We start from the raw sequence: 22,649 nt of genomic DNA, 5'->3' as shown, positions 1-22,649 counted from the left end.
TCTGCATAACCTGGGTCAGTTATCACTATGGGTCAACACTCATGCAAAACAGAAAAGGTGCACGCACGCACACACGCGCACACACACACACACACACACACATACACAGACAGAGAGAACCATGTGTTCAAACCTCAGTAGCTTTAAACCCACAAGCCAGCTCAAACTGAACATGAGAGAGAGAGAGAGAGAGGACGGAGAGGGGGGAGGGAGGGAGGGAGGGAGGGAGGGAGGGAGGGAGGAGGGAGGGAGGGAGGGAGGGAGAAACAGAAACTAAAACAGAGAGATTGATGGAGAGAGAGAAAGAGATGGAGTGAAAGAAGGAATAGCGTGATCCTCTCTCTAGTCCAGCCAAACCCCACCAGAGAGAGTTGACAGTGGACCCTTTGGCTTCAGCATTAAGAGGGGAAAACAATCAGACGCACAAAAATGAAAAGGCCAAAAAGCCTGAATGAACAGGCAAGAATCAACACATTTCAGCCCCTCTTCCTCTGCTTCCCCACACTGTTTCCTCAACACATTTCATCCCCTCTCTCTCTGCCCCCCCACACTGTTTCCTCAACACATTTCAGCCCCTCTCCCTCTGCTTCCCTACACTGTTTCCTCAACACATTTCAGCCCCTCTCCCTCTGCTTCCCTACACTGTTTCCTCAACACATTTCAGCCCCTCTCCCTCTGCTTCCCACACTGTTTCCTCAACACATTTCAGCCCCTCTCCCTCTGCTTCCCCACACTGTTTCCTCAACACATTTCAGCCCCTCTCCCTCTGCTTCCCCACACTGTTTCCTCAACACATTTCAGCCCCTCTCCCTCTGCCCCCCCACAATGTTTCCTCAACACATTTCAGCCCCTCTCCCTCTGCTTCCCTTATTCATCTTCTATCTAAAGGTTGTTATATTTCTATGTATCATATCTTTCTAGTTCTATGTATCATATCTTTCTAGTTCTATGTTTCATATCTTTCTAGTTCTATGTATCATATCTTTCTAGTTCTATGTATCATATCGTTTCATAACATAACTTTGTCCTATTTCTATGTATATTTTGTATTACCATTGACACCAATGTGTTGATATAGCATTTTCTTTTGAAATGATTTTTCTTTGTCTCGCTGTGACAAGGTACTCGCCACATCCTGGTTCTGTCATCAGAACACGTCACATTCAGAGAGTTGAACCTATTTCCTGTACATCTCTCTGACACACACACGTTTTCTCTACACACTCTCTCACACACACGTCTCTCTCTCTACAGACACTTTCTCTTTCTCTACACACACACTTTCTCCATCTCACACTCACACTCTCTACGTCCACACTTGCTGTCTGCTAAATAACAGTGTCAGGAATATCAGCTATCATGGTGGGCTACTGTCCCATCTGTGGGAACCCGTCTACTTTGGTGAGTGCAATGTGTGGGAGTGTGTGTGTGTGTGTGTGTGTGTGTGTGTGTGTGTGGTGTGTGTGTGTGTGTGTGTGTGTGTTTGCAGTGTCATACAGTGGGTCAGAGATGCCATAGAATTATGGAATAGTTACAGGTTTCTGAGAGGCATCGCTCACAAATCTTTTCTAGCCTCAATCGTTATACCTTTCCTATTTGTGTGTGTGTCTGTGTGTGTGTGTGTGTGTGTGTGTGTGTGTGTGTGTGTCTCCATGCTCTGAACAGTCTGTCATGACTCACACACAGACAACAGGAAGTGGCTTCTCTGAGGGAGCAGACTGTTCTCTAACACACCGCTATGCTACAACACTCTAACCTGGTGTCCTTTCCTTTCTAACCGGCCTTCTTTTCATCCCGGGATAAGTTCCAACACCCTAAACTGGTCTCTTTCCTTGACTGGCTGGGTTCCAATAGTCTAACCTGGCTTCCTTTCCTTCAGAGGCTGGGTTCCAATAGTCTAACCTGGCTTCCTTTCCTTCAGAGGCTGGGTTCCAATAGTCTAACCTGGCTTCCTTTCCTTCAGAGGCTGGTTCCAATAGTCTAACCTGGCTTTCTTTCCTTCAGAGGCTTGGTTCCAATAGTCTAACCTGGCTTCCATTCACCTGGCCTCCTTTCCTTTCCTGTGTCTTAAGTCCTCAGTTGATATGAGGCAGCAGACTGTTGTCTCACATTCCGGCTTTGTTCAAATACTAACTTGGCTTCCTTTCCTTTAGGGACTTGCATTATTTGCATGTGTCTGGTACAGGAAATAGGGTTGCAAATTAAAGGTATATTATTGGATAGTTTCTATGTTTACCAGTAAACTACCAGAATTTTGGTAACATTTAAGTTTGGGGGGAATTTTATTTTTAATTTTTTATCTAGTTGTATTTTTGGGTACTTCAGATTATCACATGAGTCTGTAATTATCTCTGGCCCTCTGTGTGGCCTTATCACATGAGTCTGTAATTATCTCTGTCCCTCTGTGTGGCCTTATCACGTGAGTCTGTAATGATCACTGGCCCACTGTGTGGCCTTATCACATGAGTCTGTAATGATCTCTGGCCCTCTGTGTGGCCTTATCACGTGAGTATGTAATGATCTCTGGCCCTCTGTGTGGCCTTATCACATGAGTCTGTAATTATCTCTGGCCCTCTGTGTGGCCTTATCACATGAGTCTGTAATTATCTCTGGCCCTCTGTGTGGCCTTATCACATGAGTCTGTAATTATCTCTGGCCCTCTGTGTGGCCTTATCACATGAGTCTGTAATTATCTCTGGCCCTCTGTGTGGCCTTATCACATGAGTCTGTAATTATCTCTGGTCCTCTGTGTGGCCTTATCACATGAGTCTGTAATTATCTCTGGTCCTCTGTGTGGCCTTATCACATGAGTCTGTAATTATCTCTGGACCTCTGTGTGACCTTATCACATGTTAAATATATACAATAATTAAATAAGATGGTTTAAAATATATATATATAATACAAAGCTGTAAAACATTATCCTTAATATAAACCATGAACTTAGTAAATAGAATTGGTGTTTAATATGAGGGTTTCAGCATGAAATATACTTTATATATATTTTTTTACACACTTGTATTTATTTGACTGTCAATATGTCTTTGTTGTAAATGTGTTGGCGCCAAACTGGTGCAGTTGGGAAAAAGTAATAGTTGTCAGAGTTGCAGAATTAATTTTAAAAAATGCCATTGTTGATTAGATGCTTTTTTCATTAATTAGGCTATTTTCTTTTGAAAACGCATGGACAATATGGACACAGACACACTATATAGGAATACTTTTTAAAAAAGTTACTCAAGTATACATTTCCAAAGTTACCATAGAACATTCCAGTAACTTTGGTATATTACCGGTAGCTTAGCAACTCTAACAGGAACCTAACAGGTAACTCTCCAGTCACAGTGCAGATCTCTCTCTGAATGGCAGACACCATTTGACCTCTAACCCCTGCTATCCTCTAACCCCATTGGTTCATGACAGACATTTGACCTCTAACCCTTGGTATCCTTGAACCCCATTGGTCCAGGTGAGAAGAAGAGGTCGTTGGGGCGTGACTACCACCCTCTGTGTCTGAAGTGTCAACAGTGTCAGAGACAGTTGACCCAGGACAACATGCAGAGGTATGGAGAGAGAGAGAGGGAGGGAAGAGGAGGTGGGAGAGAGGGGGAGGGAGGGAGGAGAGGGGGAAAGGTAGTATCAACAGTGTCATAGACAGCTGACCCAGGACAACATGCTGAGGTACAAAGACAGGGAGAGGGAGGGAGGGAGGGAGGGAGGGAGGGAGGGAGATAGTATCAACAGGGAGGGAGTGAGAGAGGGAGGGAGGTATAACGTGGAGGGGGAGATGTAGGAGGGAGAGGAGGAAGGGAAGGGGGAGAGAGAGTAAGTCAGGGAGAGAAGGGGGAGGGAGAGAGATGGAGGGGGGAATCTCTATCTATCTATCTATCTATCTATCTATCTATCTATCTATCTATCTATCTATCTATCTATCTATCTATCTATCTATCTATATCTATCTATCTATCTATCTATCTATCTATCTATCTATCTATCTATCTATCTATCTATCTATCTATCTATCTATCTATCTATATATCTATCTATCTATCTATCTATCTATCTATCTATCTATTATCTATCTATCTATCTATCTATCTATCTATCTATCTATCTATCTATCTATCTATCTATCTATCTATCTATCTATCTATCTATCTATCTATCTATCTATCTATCTATCTATCTATCTATCTATCTATCTATCTATCTATCTATCTATCTATCTATCTATCTATCTATCTATCTATCTATCTATCTATCTATCTATCTATCTATCTATCTATCTATCTATCTATCTATCTATCTATCTATCTATCTATCTATCTATCTATCTATCTATCTATCTATCTATCTATCTATCTATCTATCTACTATCTATCTATCTATCTATCTATCTATCTATCTATCTGTGTAAATCTATGTATCTAATGAACTAAGATGTTTTCTGTGCATTGTGTTTCAGCATGATGAGAAGCCCTACTGCACTAACTGTTACATGAAGACGTTCGGTCACAGAGGTAGCTACTCCCTGGTGATGTACTGTACCAACTGGCAGCCTATTCCCATAAATATGGTGTATACAGTAAGTCTCTCATGTATCTCTCTCTCTCTCTCTCTCTCTCTCTCTCTCTCTCTCTCTCTCTCTCTCTCCCTCTCTCTCCCTCTATCTCTGTCTCTCTCTCTCTCTCTCTCTCTCTCTCTCTCGCTCTCTCTCTCCTCTCTCTCTCTCTCTCTCCTCTCTCTCTCTCTCTCTCTCTCTCTCTCTCTCTCTCTTCTCTCTCTCTCTCTCTCTCTCTCTCTCTCTCTCTCTCTCTCTCTCTCTCTCTCTCTCTCTCTCTCTCTTCTCTCTCTCTCTCTCTCTCTCTCTCTCTCTCTCTCTCTCTCTCTCTCTCTCTCTCTCTCTCTCACTCTCTCTCTCTCTCTCTCTCTCTCTCTCTCTCTCTCAGCAGGTAAGGGGAGAATGATGTCATACTGTCACAGCTCAGCCTCCTCTTCCTCTTCCTCCTCCTAGGAACCAGTATAACCAACAAAACAACCAAATACAACCTAATGAAAACTAACAGCCTATCAACAATGGTCTATATTCAACCAACCTGACATTCAGCCAACAAGCCAATGACTAAACATCTAGGCCCAACATTCAACCAACCAACCAATGTTCGACCAACCAAGAAATAACCAATAGACAACCAACCTGACATTTAATTAACTACTATCCAACCAACCTGACATTTAATTAACTACTATCCAACCAACAGACATCAGTCTCACTCTGAAAGTCCCCCTCTTTCAGTCAATCATAAAACAACTACCTGGACCACAACTTTGTGCTCAATGGAGACAACGGTTGTTCTTCAATAAACCCAAAGCTCCTACAGCCGTCTTGTTGCAGTGTGTGAGTTAAACACAGGGTCCCTTTAGGCCTCAACACATCCTTATACTACACATGTACTGGAGTGGACACTCCCTAGCAAGAATCATGTCTAGAATACCACCGGAGTTCTGAAACACACACCCAAACTTACAGAATTGGAGTGTAGCTATGTACCTCTCCCTTTCTCTGTCATCAACCAAAGCCAGAGAAGGAGTGTGTGTATGTTTATGTGTGTGTGTGTGTGTGAGTGTGTGTGTGTGTGTGTGTGTGTGGTGTGTGTGTGTGTGTGTGTGTGTGTGTGTGTGTGTGTGTGTGTGTGTGTGTGTGTGTGTGTGTGAGAGAGAGAGAGAGAGAGAGAGAGAGAGAGAGAGAGAGAGAGAGAGAGAGAGTGAAAAACCACAGTGTGCAAATCAGAGCTGCAAGATGTGTGACCTGTTGCCACAAGAAAAGGTAAACCAGTGAAGAACAAACACCATTGTAAATACAACCCTTATTCATGTTTATTTATTTTCCCATTTGTACTTTAACTATTTGCACATTGTTACAACACTGTATATAGACATAATATGACATTTGAAATGCCTTTATTCTTTTGGAACTTCTGAGTGTAATGTTTACTGTTAATATTTATTGTTTATTTCACTTTTGTTTACTATCTACTTCACTTGCTTTGGCAATGTTAACACACGTTTCCTATGCCAGTAAAGCCATTAAATTTAAATTTAAATTAGAGAGAGAGAGAGAGAGAGAGGAGAGAGAGAGAGAGAGAGAGAGAGAGAGAGAGAGAGAGTGAGGAGTAGAGAGAGAGAGGAGCACAGAGAGAGGGAGAGAGAGAGGGAGAGAGAGAGAGAGAGAGAGAGAGAGAGAGAGAGAGAGAACAGTCTGCTGGAATGGGCATTTGAGTGAGACAGAGCTGGTACACATGCACACAAACACACACACACACACACACTTCTTCCTGTTCCTCTGTTAGTAGTGGAACACTTCCCCCTGTTCCTCTGTTAGTAGTGGAACACACTTCCCCCTGTTCCCCTGTTAGTAGTGGAACACACTTCCCCCTGTTCCTCTGTTAGTAGTGGAACACACTTCCCCCTGTTCCTCTGTTAGTAGTGGAACACACTTCCCCCTGTTCCTCTGTTAGTAGTGGAACACACTTCCCCCTGTTCCTCTGTTAGTAGTGGAACACACTTCCCCCTGTTCCTCTGTTAGTAGTGGAACACACTTCCCCCTGTTCCTCTGTTAGTAGTGGCACACTTCCCCCTGTTCCTCTGTTAGTAGTGGAACACACTTCCCCCTGTTCCTCTGTTAGTAGTGGAACACACTTCCTCAAAAAACATGCTGCCTGCCTGGTTTGCTTAATATACGGAATTTGAAATAAATTATATACTTTTTTTCTTGATCATTAAGTATATTTAAAACCAAATGTTTTACTGGGTGACTTTCACTTTTACTTGAGTCATTTTCTATTAATGTATATTTTCTTTTACTCAAGTATGACAGTTGGTTACTTTTTCTACACTGCTTCCATCCAGCTATCTACTATCATTATCATATGTGTGAAAAACTTCACACAAGACTGATCTCAGTTAATTCATACTGTATGTTGTAGTCTGTCTAAGAGAGAAATCACACAAGACTGATCTCAGTTAATTCATACTGTATGTTGTAGTCTGTCTAAGAGAGAAATCACACAATACTGATCTCAGTTAATTCATACTGTATGTTGTAGTCTTTCCAAGAGAGAAATCACACAAGACTGATCTCAGTTAATTCATACTGTATGTTGTAGTCTGTCTAAGAGAGAAATCACACAAGACTGATCTCAGTTAATTCATACTGTATGTTGTAGTCTTTCCAAGAGAGAAATCACACAAGACTAATCTCAGTTAATTCATACTGTATGTTGTAGTCTGTCCAAGAGAGAAATCATACAAGACTGACAGCCTGTGAGTTTATTAAAAGCATTCAGTGATTACATGGCAGTTTAGAGAGCAACAGGTCTTTATCTGTAAAGGGTAAATAACATAACATCAACATAATCTGCACTCACATCACAAATATGAAATAAACACTTCTCAACAATACCTTTGAGATCATTGATATATATTACCATATTTATTTACTTTAATTTGATTAATTGATTGATTTGCACACAGCATATTCACAATTTAATGTATATCAGACCTGAACTAAGTACTATACTTTCTCTGTAACCCACAGATCATAAGAGAATAAAACAAATATCTCTATATAGTACAAACATCATAACAATAATCTACATAATAATCAATACCATAATATTTATAATGAATAACATCATTATCTCTATACTACTAACAACATAACAATAATCTACATCAGTCAATATCATAAAATGTATAATCAATAACATCATGAGGTAAACAACAGCAACAAAACAATCCCCAACAAACTAAAATGACCCCTTTATTCAGATGTTTCAAAATACAAAGAATGAACAGATGATTATAATAATACATGGACTAATAATGGAAACTCTTCAAGATAAAGAATCTAAGAGAAACACTAAATAAGATAAAGACATAAAGACAAAAGCTAAAAGCAGCAATACATTCTGGAACACAAAACAGACCTAATTGAGCTACTCTCTAAAAATAATCAAAACCCCATGTTACCCAAAACCCCATGTTACCCAAAACCCCATGTTACCCAAAACCCCATGTTACCAAAAACCCCATGTTACCAAAACCCCCATGTTACCAAAACCCCATGTTACCCAAAACCCCATGTTACCCAAAACCCCATGTTACCAAAACCCCCATGTTACCAAAACCCCATGATACCCAAAACCCCATGTTACCAAAACCCCATGGTACCATGGTGGTACAAAACAAACAAAAATGAATAATGGTGGTTACAATCACTCCTTTTAGATTTCTTCCAAGGTTATAAAAAGATAAACTAATTCTGAAGGTGTTATTAAAATTAGAACCACTTAAGGTTTGTCACCACATTATAAACACCAGTCTACTGCTGACCATCGAGTTCAAAACACAAAACTGACCTAAGATCAGCATGTAGGGTCAGCATCATTCTACTCCTACTCAGTCCCCTGCGCTGCTCTCTCCTCTCCCGGTCCAGCTTCAGCTCTGGAGCTCAGAGAGACCATCTCCATGGCATTGGCATCAACATAAAGATCCATGCTGCTCACCCTGTTCACTCTCTTCTGCCTCCTGGTGGTCTAGGGAGACACAGCACCAAGAGTGAGTGAGTGAGTGAGTCAGTCATGGACTAATAATGGAAACACTTCAAGATAAAGAATCTAAGAGAAACACTAAATAAGATAAAGACATAAAGACAAAAGCTAAAAGCAGCAATACATTCTAGAACACAAAACAGACGTAATTGAGCTACTCTCTAAAAATAATGAAAATCCCATGTTACCATAACCTCATGTTACCATGGTTGCAAAAAAACTAACTTAAAGGAATCATGGTGGTTGCTGTCACTCTTTTTAGATGTCTTCCAAGGTTCTAGAAAGATAAACTAATTCAGAACTTTTCAGCTATTATTAAAATCTCTCTCTCTCTCTCTCTCTCTCTCTCTCTCTCTCTCTCTCTCTCTCTCTCTCTCTCTCTCTCTCTCTCACACTCTCATACTCTCACACTCTCACACTCTCACACTCTCACACTCTCACACTCTCACACTCTCACACTCTCTCACTCTCACACTCTCTCACTCTCACACTCTCTCACTCTCACTCTCACAGAACTTACAGTTGACAGAGGAAGCTCCAGCAGGGCAGAAATTTGACAAACTGACTTGTTGGAAAGGTGGCATCCTGTGACGGTGCCACGTTGAAAGTCAATGAGCTCTTCAGTATGGGCCATTCTACTGCCAATGTTTGTCTATGGAGATTGCATGGCTGTGTGCTCGATTTTATACACCTGTCATCGACGGTTGTGGCTGAAATAGCCGAATGAAGAGGACAGAGGTTTAGTTTCCTGGGGTTTTGAACGGTGAGGTGTGAGCGATGGCTTCGCAGCCTAGCGCGGAGGAGACGCTGTCGTTACGGCATAGATTCAGGGGTGTTCCCGATAATGGAATTAAGGTGGAGGAGGTTCTGCTCGTGGTCGGCGAACAGGTAGGAGCTGAATTTATACATTCCGCGTCCAGAATGAACAAAGCTGTGGTTGTGTTCATGAAAAGAGCAAATTTGGTGGGTAGGCTCATTTCAAGCGGAATATATGTAAGGGATGTGTTGGTGCCAATTTCTCCTCTTTCTACCCCTTCGACCAGGGTGGTAGTTGCAAAATTGCCTCCGTTTATTACGGATGACCAAATCAGGAAGGAGTTGAGTCGTTTTGGTAAATTTGCTAGTGGTTTTCGTGTACTGTCGGCAGGTTTTCAGGCAGATGCCGTCAAGCACGTTGTTTCATTCCGGAGGCAAGTGTTCATGTTTCTGAACAACAACGAGCAACAGTTAAATGTGCACTTTAAAGTGAGGCATGTGGAGGGGCTCTACGCAGGTTTTGCCAGCACAGATAGTCTACGGTGCTTTGAGTGTGGGGATTTGGGGCATAAGAGCTTTGTGTGCCCACATAAAGGCCGTAGACAAGGTGAGGGTTCAAGCACCAGTGGGGGAAATCGAGGTCAACGTGCAGGGGGCCATGAGACACAGGCAGCAGAGGCTGGGCCTAGTCATGCTATAGGTGGTGGTGTAGATGGGGCTGGGTCTAGTCATGCTATAGATGGTGGTTTAGATGGGGCTGGGTCTAGTCATGCTATAGATGGTGGTGTAGGTGAAGCTGGGTCTAGTCATGCTATAGGTGGTGGTGTAGATGGGGCTGGGTCTAGTCATGCTATAGATGGTGGTGTAGATGAGGCTGGGTCTAGTCATGCTATAGATGGTGGTGTAGATGAGGCTGGGTCTAGTCGAATGATGGATGGTGGTGTAGGTGAGGCTGGGTCTAGTCATGCTATAGATGGTGGTGTAGATGAGACTGGGTCTAGTCATGCTATAGATGGTGGTGTAGATGAGGCTGGGTCTAGTCATGCTATAGATGGTGGTGTAGATGAGACTGGGTCTAGTCATGCTATAGATGGTGGTGTAGATGAGACTGGGTCTAGTCATGCTATAGATGGTGGTGTAGATGAGACTGGGTCTAGTCATGCTATAGATGGTGGTGTAGATGAGGCTGGGTCTAGTCATGCTATAGATGGTGGTGTAGATGAGGCTGGGTCTAGTCATGCTATAGATGGTGGTGTAGATGGGGCTGGGTCTAGTCGTGTGATGGATGGTGGTGTAGCTGAGGCTGGGTCTAGTCATGTTATGGAGTGTGGTGTAGATGAGGCTGGGCCTAGTCATGCTATAGATGGTGGTGTAGATGAGGCTGGGTCTAGTCATGCTATAGATGGTGGTGTAGATGAGGCTGGGTCTAGTCATGCTATAGATGGTGGTGTAGATGAGGCTGGGCCTAGTCATGCTATAGATGGTGGTGTAGATGAGGCTGGGTCTAGTCAGGTTATGTTAGTGGATGAGGAGAGTGTAGTGGGGAAGGGTAAGCGACTAGGAGGGGTGGAGGAGGGTGTCAAGCGGAAGAGGAAAAAGGGGGAGAAGAAAGGAGGTGGGAGGGCAGAGGCTGGTGTGATGAAAGGCACCAAGGAACCTTTGCCTGGTGCTGGGGGGAGGCCCCGACTAGAGAGGAAGGACAGGTGGTCAGGTTGGGAGATGGAGATGAGGAGGAGGAAGGTGAGTCTGAGGAAGAAGCCGATGAGGATTTCTTTTCAGACTCCTCCTCAATGGGTCCAGAGCTGACAGCCAGTCAGTCAGAGGGGTCAAAGTACACGGTGACGGAACTGTCAAGGTTCCTGAAGGAGACTAAGGGGAAAAAAGTTAATCTTGAGGCTTTTTTTTGCGATCCGGGAAAGTTTGTAAGATCAGTGCAACATGCAATGAAAAATGAGGGGCATGGTGTCCTCTCACCCAGGAAACGGTTTAGGTTAAGGAAGTGGGTCACAACTGTGCGTAAAGGTCTACCTTCAGACACTGTTTAGATGAAAGTTTTCTTTCTGGCACTGGAGCTTTTTGAGCTTTGCTATTGGTCTCTTTCTTTGCTGGCTTTTCTCCCACTTCTTATGGAGGCTCTTTGGGTAGGCTCGCTTAATATTAATGGCACCAGAGATGCGGGAAAGAGGAGTGTGTTGGGTGAATATGTCAAACAAAAAAAAGTACAAGTGTTGTTTCTGCAGGAGACGCATAGCGATGTGGTGAATGAAGTTGATTGGGGGCTCTGGTGAAAAGGGGCAAGTGTGCTGAGCCATGGGACAAATGTTAGTGCAGGGGTGGCAGTCCTTTTTGTACCGGGTCTGTCTGTAAAAATGTGCTCCTCAAAAGAGGTGTGTACAGGTAGACTGCTTGTAGTAAAGGCAGAAATTAACAACAGGGGTTTTGTCTTTATAAATGTGTATGCGCCCAACACAGGGAGAGAGAGGGGGCTTCTATTTGGGTGTCTTAGAAAGGAACTCTCACAGGTAGCGCCTGAGGAGACGCTGGTGGTCGTCGGGGACTGGAACTGTACGATGGATTTTACGAAAGACAGAAATGGGGAGGAGCCTCATTCAGGCTCAGTGGGGGTGTTAAGGGACATTATTGATCAATTTGACCTAGGGATGTCTAGTTCTCCAAACATCAACAACACAAGACAATAAACATGGGTGAAGGTCTTTGGGGCTAGGGTGAGTGCAGCCCGGCTTGATCGATTGTACATGTCCAGGAATCAGAGCAATAGGCTGTTGGGCGCTACCATTCTCCCGGTGGGTTTTTCGGATCATCACATAACCATGGCTCGGCTGTCTATTTCACCAGGGCCCCGGCAGGCATCCTATTGGAAGTTTAATGTAAAGCTCTTACAAGATGCCACCAAGGAACCTTTGCCTGGTGCTGGGGGGAGGCCCCGACTAGAGAGGAAGGGCAGGTGGTCAGGTTGCCTGGTGCTGGGGGGGAGGCCCCGACTAGAGAGGAAGGACAGGTGGTCAGGTTGGGAGATGGAGATGAGGAGGAGGAAGGTGAGTCTGAGGAAGAAGCCGATGAGGATTTCTTTTCAGACTCCTCCTCAATGGGTCCAGAGCTGACAGCCAGTCAGTCAGAGGGGTCAAAGTACACGGTGACGGAACTGTCAAGGTTCCTGAAGGAGACTAAGGGGAAAAAAGTTAATCTTGAGGCTTTTTTTTGCGATCCGGGAAAGTTTGTAAGATCAGTGCAACATGCAATGAAAAATGAGGGGCATGGTGTCCTCTCACCCAGGAAACGGTTTAGGTTAAGGAAGTGGGTCACAACTGTGCGTAAAGGTCTACCTTCAGACACTGTTTAGATGAAAGTTTTCTTTCTGGCACTGGAGCTTTTTGAGCTTTGCTATTGTTCTCTTTCTTTGCTGGCTTTTCTCCCACTTCTTATGGAGGCTCTTTGGGTAGGCTCGCTTAATATTAATGGCACCAGAGATGCGGGAAAGAGGAGTGTGTTGGGTGAATATGTCAAACAAAAAAAAGTACAAGTGTTGTTTCTGCAGGAGACGCATAGCGATGTGGTGAATGAAGTTGATTGGGGGCTCTGGTGAAAAGGGGCAAGTGTGCTGAGCCATGGGACAAATGTTAGTGCAGGGGTGGCAGTCCTTTTTGTACCGGGTCTGTCTGTAAAAATGTGCTCCTCAAAAGAGGTGTGTACAGGTAGACTGCTTGTAGTAAAGGCAGAAATTAACAACAGGGGTTTTGTCTTTATAAATGTGTATGCGCCCAACACAGGGAGAGAGAGGGGGCTTCTATTTGGGTGTCTTAGAAAGGAACTCTCACAGGTAGCGCCTGAGGAGACGCTGGTGGTCGTCGGGGACTGGAACTGTACGATGGATTTTACGAAAGACAGAAATGGGGAGGAGCCTCATTCAGGCTCAGTGGGGGTGTTAAGGGACATTATTGATCAATTTGACCTAGGGATGTCTAGTTCTCCAAACATCAACAACACAAGACAATAAACATGGGTGAAGGTCTTTGGGGCTAGGGTGAGTGCAGCCCGGCTTGATCGATTGTACATGTCCAGGAATCAGAGCAATAGGCTGTTGGGCGCTACCATTCTCCCGGTGGGTTTTTCGGATCATCACATAACCATGGCTCGGCTGTCTATTTCACCAGGGCCCCGGCAGGCATCCTATTGGAAGTTTAATGTAAAGCTCTTACAAGATGCCACTTTTTGCTCAGGTTTCCAGACTTTTTGGGAAAGGTGGGGGCAGCGAAGAGAGGAGTATGAGTCTCTGAGTCAATGGTGGGATGTGGGAAAAGTCCAAATTCGGCTTTTCTGCCAACAGTATACAGCTCTGTCATCCTCAGAGGCTAGGAGAGTATTGGGGGAACTCGAACGTAGTATTAGTGAGATGGAGGTAGAGCTGGTGGGGCGGGGCAAGGCAATGTAGGCCTCCAGGCTAATCTAGCTGAACTACGTATGGACCTGGGCAGTTTTTTCCAGGTTAAAGCAAAGGGAGCACTTGTAAGAGCTAGGTTCTCCCAGCTCCTTCTTCTTTGGTTTGGAAAGACAGAGCGGTGAAGCCAAGGGTATGCATTGTCTACGGCTTTCGGATGGGCGGGTGACCTCTGTGGTGGGGGAGATGCGGGAGCGGACTGTGGAGTTTTATACTGAGTTGTATAAGGCAGAACTGTGTGATCCTATGTGTGCTCAGGTTTTGTTTGCCGAACTCCCTAAGCTCTCTCTGGCACAAAGGGATGAAATGGACATTCCCCTGTTGTGCCATGAACTGGCAGAGGCCGTAACCCAGATGTCCCCCGGCCGTGCACCGGGGGTCGATGGACTCCCAGTGGAGTTTTATAAAAAATTGTGGGGAATAATTGGACTGGACTTCTTTCGCGTGTTGCGTGAATGTGTCGGGGTAGGAGAGTTGCCGATGAGCTGCCGGCGGGCGGCTCTGACTCTCCTGCCCAAAAAAGGGGACTTGTGTGAACTTAAGAACTGGAGGCCTGTGGCATTGCTCTGTGCGGACTACAAGATATTTGCCAAGGTCCTCGCTAACAGACTAAAGTCCCATCTGGACTCTATAGAACACAAGGACCAGACATATTGTGTACCGGGACGCTCAATCACGGACAACTTGTTCTTAATCAGGGACATCTTGGACTTGTCGAGAAGTTCTAATGTGAACTTTGGTCTGGTCTCTTTAGATCAAGAGAAGGCTTTTGATAGAGTGGACCATGAGTATCTGTTTAATGTGATGTCTGTGTTTGGGTTTGGGGAAAGGTTTTTGGCCTATGTGAAGATGTTGTATGCTGGGGCATCATGTATGGTTAAAGTGGGAGGGGGGCCCAGTAGGCCAGTCTGGGTGAGGCGGGGCATTAGACAAGGATGCCCTCTATCAGGGCAGTTATATACACTAGCCATTGAGCCTTTTTTGGGCCTGCTACGCAGGAGACTGAAGGGAGTGTGCTGGACAGGCATAGCAGTGTCAGCGTATGCAGATGACGTTTCTGTGATGGTCAGGGATGGTCAGGATATGCAGGCACTAGAGAATAGTCTGAAGGTGTACGAGGGAGCTTCGTCAGCTAAGGTAAACTGGGGAAAGAGCAAAGCTCTGTTATGTGGGGCATGGGGGGATAGGGCCCCTCCTCTGCTTCCAGGGGGGTTGCAGTGGGGTTGTGAAGGGCTTAAAATATTGGGGGTGTACCTGGGCTCGGAGAGGTGGGTCAGGAAGAACTGGGAGGGGCTGTCACAGGCAGTGGTGTCAAGACTGGCCAGGTGGAGGTGGCTCCTGTCCCAAGTGTCATATAGAGGGAGGGTGCTGATAATCAACAACCTGGTGGCATCTTCCCTGTGGCATAAACTGGCTGTCCTCAACCCCCCCGCTGGGCTGCACGCAGACCTGCAACGCAAGCTGGTGGATTTCTTCTGGTCGGGCCATCACTGGCTGAGGGCGGCAGTGTTGTATATGTCCGTAAATGAAGGAGGACAGGGCCTGGTGGAACTGGAGAGCAGGGTGGCTGCATTCCGACTAAAGGCGGCACAGAGACTGCTGTACCATACTGATGTCGGATGGAGGGAGCCAGCATGCGCGCTGCTGAGGAGAGCTGGCTGGACCGGCAGCTATTCCTCATGAGGCTGGAGGGGCTGAGTACAGCAGGTCTCTCTGATTTTTACTCTGCGGTGCTGAGGGCCTGGCAGCTACTAAGGCCCACACGAAAAGGGGGTGTGGAGCCTGGGCTGTGGGTGTGGGAGGAGCCTATCTTCCACAACCCAGTCATCCTTTTGAGATCGGTTCAGTCAGCCACCCTGAAGAGGCGACTGATGGCAGCGGGATTACTAAGGCTGGGTGACCTGCGACTGCTGGAAGAGGATGGATGGAAAACCCCAGAAGTCCTAGCAAAACAAACAGGACTAACGTCTCTTAGGCTGCTGGAGAGATTCCTGGGGGAGGTCCAGGAGGCACTGTCTGAGACGGTAAGGGGGGTGTTTGAGCAGCCAAAGGGGGAGGGGCCACCAATGTTTCCGCCACTGCACGTGACTGCAGAGACTGGGGACTGGCAAGGGGGTCTGGAGGACTTGTTAGATTTTAACACTCCGAGTCTGGGGGAGTTTGAGGGGGTGGGAGGTAAAGCCCTCTACAACCTCTGCATTAAGGTAAGGAACATTAGGAGCCTAACAGGAGTGAAGGCACATCAGTGGCAGGGGGTATGTGGGGCGGAGAGTATGGTGGGTTTTAGATGGAGGGGAATCTACAAACTCCCAGTACCAAAGAGGTCAGGGGACCTCCAGTGGAGGGTTTTACATGGAGCCCTGTCCACTAACAGCTGGTTAGCACGGGTTGAACCGGGAGTCAGACAGGGGTGTCCTTTCTGTGTCATGAGTGAAACAGTGATTCATGTGTTTTCTATGTGCACCAGGTTAATGCCTTTAATGTCTTAGTTGGAATGTCTGTGTGAGAGGTTGGGGGTGGGTTTTTACTGTCGGGATGTTTATAATGGGGTACAGGTATTCAAATAAGGAAAAGGAAAAATGTGTGTTGTTGAATTTTCTGTTTGCTCAGGCAAAGTTAGCTATTTGGATAACAAGGAGGAACAGGGTTAAAGGTGGAGGGATAACAGACCCTTTACTGTTATTTAATGGGATGGTCTCTGCACGCCGCAGGGTGGAATTTGAGTTCTATGAAATGATAAAAAGTGTGGAGATGTTTCAAGAAATATGGTGTGTTGGGAGGGGGGCTGTCTGTATAGCTGAGGAAGATGGTCTGGATATACGGTTGTAGAGTTGGTGAGTTTTGGGTTATTGTGATGTGTGGTGTTGTTTTTGTATCGTGGGGTAGAGGAAAAGGTGAGTATGCAGTACAGGGGATATTGGTAATTTGTTTATTTTAGGGGGTGGGGTGAGGTTTTAATGAAATGAGGATGAACCATTAAAGAAAGTCTCTCTCTCTCACTCACTCACTCACTCACTCACTCACTCACTCACTCACTCACTCACTCACTCACACACAAGCATAGTACAACAGTTGAACAAATATCCACTCCTGGTTGACCATATAAACACATGACACAGACCAACACTCTACCGGACTACTAATTAATACAGTCAGATTTTAGGCACGTCGGAGTAGGGATGCAAAATCCCAGGAACTTTCAATAAATGCAATGCTTTTCCAAAATTGTTGGTTGTAATTGTAAATTTTAATTCCTGTGGATCCTCCAATCGGAATTGTGCAACCCTACGTCTGAGTAAATGTCTTTACCTTGTAGTACAGGTAGAAGGTGGTGATGGCTGTCAGTAGGATCAGCAGCACTACAACGTGTCTGATGATGAAGGCTGGCAGAGGAGATGCTGAAAACAGAAACACCTTTGATGAGGGGACTGGTCATCATCACATAGATCTGTGGGAAATCTGTCAATGACAAAGTTATAAGTCTGGTTCATGTTCAGTTACCTGTGACGGTGAGGGAGAGGAGCTCACTCACAGAGAAGAAGTTATGAGAGAAAACATAATTGTCATAAATACAGCTGTAGTTCCCTTGGTGGGAGTCATCTGCAGCAGGGAAGAGGAAGGCAGCAGAGTGATTGACAGCTGGCTGGGTCTGGCTTATCTTGGAGCCGCTGAACGTGAGGAGGAAGGAGCCTCCTGGGTACTGTGGCTGAGTGGAGCAGGTGATGGTGAAGCTGTGGCCCCTGAACACCTCTGGCCCCTCATGGCCCCTGGAGACCCCTCCCATTGAGTCAGTCAGGAAGATATCAAGCTGGACCAGGAGATCTGTAACAATAAAAGAGAACAAGAAAAACCTCTTCAACTAGTTTCCTATAGATATGACAATAACATCAGCATGTAACAGTGCTAGCCACCCTCCCTCACAGGGCAACATGAGTAGTGGGCCTACAGTCACTGAGACAACATATGTTGATGTCAGGCTGAAGCAGGACATCTGGAACAAGAGGAGAGAAAAAGAAAACGTAGCTCCTCAACTACTTTCCTCATTTAGATATGACAATAACATGACATGTGGCAGTGGTAGTGAGTAGAGACGTTCACTGAGATAACACTCAAATACAAAAGCATTCTGGGATATTTAAGTTGTATTTGATTCCTACTTGACTGAGTGATTTATTTTGCAAAGCAGACTGACAAGCTAAACAGTCATTGTGAGAGGGGAAGAGGAAGTTGTATGAATGAAGGAAATCCATTTAATATAATTATAATTATTTTATTTTTTAGTCATTTAGCAGACGCTCTTATCCAGAGCGACTTACAGGAGCAATTAGGGTTAAGAGCCTTGCTCAAGGGCACATCGACAGATTTTTCACTTAGTCGGCTCGGGGATTAGAACCAGCAACCTTTCGGTTACTGGCACTATGCTCTTAACCACTAAGCTACCTGCCAAGATAATAATATCTTGATATTACCTGAGCAGATCACTGTGAGTCCAGGAAGGAAATCATACATTCTCCAACACTCCCTCAGTGAAGGCTCAGACCCAAAACAGATAACTCCAATCTCTCTAGTTCTGTTTCCAGCTAGTACTGAAACAGTGGAGCCACAACCCAGCTGTCTACACACTATTGCAGGTACAGCCTCCTTGTTGCCGTCATCAGCTCCCACAGTCGTCCACTCTCCCTGATCGTACCGCTCCAGTCCACCAGCACAGCGACTGCCTCCTCCCACCAGCCTCACATCATCAGGCTCTGAGAAAAGAAGAGAGAGAGACAGTAATCTTAGTATTTTCTCACTAAAACACATCTACATTGGGCTCCAAAATTACTGGCACCCCTGACTGCACAAACAATACTTTAGAAAATATAAACAATACTGTACTTTATTATTGTTTCAATGGAACCAACCAAAATCATACAATTATTTAATACAAAATAAATGTCACCTAAATCAAGGTTTCATAATTATTGGCACTCCTCATTTAGTACTTAGTGCAACCACCTCTGGCAAGGATAACAGCATGGAGTCTTTTCCTGTAATCTTTGACAAGGTTAAGGAACACATTTGGAGGGATTTTGGACCATTCCTTTCAATTGGATTGAGGTCTGACTGAGATGGCCATGGCAGAACATATATATTTTTTGTCACAGAACCATTTCTGTGTGGATCTTGAGGTATGTTTTGGGTCATTGTCTTGTTGGAAAGTCCACCTACTGCCAAGTCCCAGCCTTCTGGCAGAGAAAACTAGATTGTCAGCCGAAATTGCCTGATACTTGGTGGAATTCATTATGCCATCCAGTGCCCCTGGACCTCTGGAATTAAAACAGCCCCAAATCATCACTGACCCACCACCATATTTCACAGTGGGTATGAGGTGCCTCTCCTTGTATGCATCTCTGTTTCGACGCCAAACATGTCGATGCTGTATCTGACCAAAACGTTCAATGTTGGTCTCATCTGACCAGAGCACCTTCATCCAGTCATAATTTAAATGACGTTTGGCAAACTCAAAGCGCTTGCGTCTGTGTCTTGGGGTCAGAAAAAGAGCCTGTGGTTGTGGAGGTGCCTGTGGTTGTGGAGGTGGCGTCTGATGGTGCTTTTTGAAACCTGGTGACCTCAAGACGCCACCAAGGCCTGCAATTCGTTCACAGTTATTCTTGGGGATTTTGTTGCTTCTCTCACCATCCTCCTCCCTATCCTGGGGGGCAAAATGCATTTGCGTCCTCTATCGTGAGGTTTTCAAATGTTCCATATCTTTTTTATTTTTTAATAATTGCCCTGACAGTGCTCAGTGGTATATTCAATCGTTTGTGGATCTTCTTGTAGCCATTACCAGATTTATGAAGGTCTACGACCATCTGTCTCTTTTGAACTGCCAGTTATTTTGTTTTCTTCATGGTGTTGGATGACAAAGGGATATTGTATGCATGTTACCTCATTTTTGTACCCTAGTGAAACAGAAAGTGATGTAATGGCTCAATATAGTTCCTTAAGACTTAGATACACTTACATACGTGGAATTTAATTCCTGGTTGATAGAATAATTATTAATGACTAATTATTACACCCTGAAACTGTGTGAAATGTATTAGAATGTGTGAGTGTAGGACCAGTAAAGACTATGAAATTGAGCTACTATTTAGCAATGGGAGTAAGAGTTAGACCAGACAACAAGGGACAAGGAGAACTGTCTACAGACAACTGGGAAACCAAGATAAAGAGGCCTCCTAATTAAGGGAGGAGAGAAACGGTTAGGCTTTTTAAGGAGTATGAGGACGGCGATAACTAAGGAATGCAGCCTATGATAAGAACATGTGTGTGTGACCTGATGGTTAGGAGAGCAGAGGAAAACAGCCCGCCTAAAAGGGGTGGGATTTTTGTATGACGTGTGAGTATAAAAGATGGACTCTGAAATTGTGATAACAGAATTCTCAATGAATAAAGGCCTGACTATGCAGACCGGGACTCTGTCCGTTTCTTGATCCAAAAGCATTACAACCTTTTGGGAGACGCACAGAGACACTGAAATAGTTGAGTTCAACCATTGAGATTAAAATATTCACTTAACACTGGTTTAATTTTGGTAGATGTTATTTACAATAATCTTTAAGGGTGCAATTAATTGTGAAACCTTGATTTGGAGGACATAGATTTTTAATTTAATCAATTAATGATTTTGGTGGGTTCCATTGGAACATTATTATAGTACAGTATTTCTCACATGTTGGTATTTTCAGATTCTCTCTATAATTATAGTGTTTATATTTCTGTAAGTATTGTTTGTGCATTGCCAGACAGGGGTGCCAGTAATTTTGGAGCCCACTATATATTGCCTCTCATATTCTTCACTCCAGGCGGGAAACAATGTTGATTGAGTGACAAACTGTTTCTTACCTGAGCAGGTGAGTCCAACAGCATTACCAGGTAGGCAGGTGTTGTTTTTTCTGTCTGAGGTGTCACAGTCCAGGAGAAGGGACTCATTGCCTTTACACTGGAACTCTTTATCCCAGGTCTGACCCTCACCTTCTCCATAGAGCCCCCCCTGTAGAGCTGCAGGAGCCCCACAGCCAAGCTCCCCACAGACTACCTCTGCATCCTGCTGGTCAAAGTCAGCTTCACACACTGAGGCCCAGGACTGATTGGACTTCACCTCCAGTCTCCCAGAGCAGAGACCAGCTCCATCCACAAGCTGCACAGACTCTGGAGAAAAATAGTTGGTTGAACATTCAATCCGTTTTGTTGATGACACTGTCAAGGACTAAACACAAATATGTTGGATAAAAGATTGTAGGTTGCTATGTTTGATACTGTAAGAGGTAGAAATGGGTTCTTAGTCACTCAGGACAGGGTTGGGAATAATGCAGGCAGGAGACAGGAATAAGTTCACTTCACTTTATAGAAAATAAACAGCTGGACATCCATCAGGCAGCTTCACTTCAGTAACATCTGAACTACAATGATCTGCCCATGCACATCTCCCATAAACCAATATGACAAACACAAATATAATGTCTAAATACATCTAACATCTCTCCCTCTCTTTAAATGAAATGAAAAACACATAAAACATGATACATGTAAATCTTGTATAATGTACAAATTAAATATCTCAATATTACCAGTGTCTTACCTGAACAGATCACATGATGATATCCACCATAACAGACAGTAGGTCTTACTCCACACTCTCTAATAGTAGACTCATTTCCACTGCAACTCCCCCCTAGTGTGGCTCCTCTTCTTCCATCTTCAACCCGAGGTCCTCTAGATACAGCTACAAAATTCCCACAGCCCAGCTCTCTACACACAACCTTAGTCTCTCTCATGCTCCACCACATAGTACATAGACCTGACCACTCTCCTCCATAAAATACTTCCAGTGTCCCAGAACAGGAACTGGTCGCATTCACCAGTCTGACTGAGTATTCAGCTGTAAACAGCAGAAAGGAAAACACAGTGGTGAGGACAGATTATGACAGGGCTTCTGTTATTCTAACAGCAGTAATGCTTTGTGGTTGACAAGTATTAGTAGTTCCATAAAACAGTACTTGTTATTGGGTTTTAGAATGGTGTGTACGGACACATGAATTTCTCCATGTGGGATAATAAAGTTGACTAATATTGAACTGCTATAATCACTGGAGATTTATACTCTACCTACCTGGTGGACTGATGCTTTGAGCCTGGATATCTGGAGAGAGAGAGAGAGAGAGAGAGAGAGAGAGAGAGAGAGAGAGAGAGAGAGAGAGAGAGAGAGAGAGAGAGAGAGATAGAGAGAGAGAGAGAGAGAGAGAGAGAGAGAGAGAGAGAGAGAGAGAGGTTAAATGAACATCAACATGACCTTTCATGATGTTCTGGGGAAGATAGGCTAATTGTTGGTATGATGCAACAACACCCATGTGTACATACACTATAGATGGTAACACTCTTTCCAGATGAGTTTATATCTAATTTATTTTTAAAAAATTGTCTGTTGTTTCAGAGGTCAGGGTAGAGCTGAGTGGAAGATTAGAAAAGGTTACTGGTTATGATGACATCACTGGTGAGAATTCAGTGATGAAAAGATATTCAGCTGGCTGCATGTTAATCTGTCAGCCCTATCTCTTTTGGAATCTCCCTCTCTCTCCTCTCCCTTCTCTCTCCCTCTCTATCTCCCTCCCCTCCTCTGCCCCCTCCATCCTCTCTCCACCACTCTCTCCTCTGCCCTCCCCACCCCCTCCTCTCTGTCCTCTCTCTCTCTTCCTGACATATCATCAGGCCTGTTGAGCTTGACTCAGGACACAGACCTCTAGCATCTACACCACCCATTCTCCTACAATAACATAAGA

At 44.5% G+C, this 22,649-nt stretch overlaps 1 long non-coding RNA gene and 1 pseudogene across 2 annotated transcripts; one reads left to right on the top strand and one right to left on the bottom strand.

Annotated features, from left to right (window-relative positions):
- Window positions 1-1,359: 1,359 nt before the first annotated feature.
- LOC311121937 (cysteine-rich protein 1-like) lies at window positions 1,360-5,026 on the top strand (annotated as a pseudogene). Its single transcript has 4 exons — window positions 1,360-1,401; window positions 3,470-3,563; window positions 4,466-4,585; window positions 5,015-5,026. The product of its transcript is annotated as a cysteine-rich protein 1-like (transcript).
- Window positions 5,027-17,601: 12,575 nt separating this feature from the next.
- LOC311121938 lies at window positions 17,602-20,746 on the bottom strand. The gene is made up of 3 exons (XR_014612364.1): window positions 20,716-20,746; window positions 18,515-18,572; window positions 17,602-17,646 (listed from the first exon to the last, which is right to left on the bottom strand). It is a non-coding gene; the product is annotated as an uncharacterized lncRNA (long non-coding RNA).
- Window positions 20,747-22,649: the final 1,903 nt, after the last annotated feature.

This window comes from Coregonus lavaretus (genome assembly GCF_964263955.1).
Source record: "Coregonus lavaretus genome assembly, contig: HAP1_SCAFFOLD_2728, whole genome shotgun sequence".
In the NCBI taxonomy this organism is placed as follows: domain Eukaryota; kingdom Metazoa; phylum Chordata; class Actinopteri; order Salmoniformes; family Salmonidae; genus Coregonus; species Coregonus lavaretus.
The sequence above is the reverse complement of the archived record's forward strand: the minus strand, read 5'-3'. Positions and strand labels throughout refer to the sequence as shown.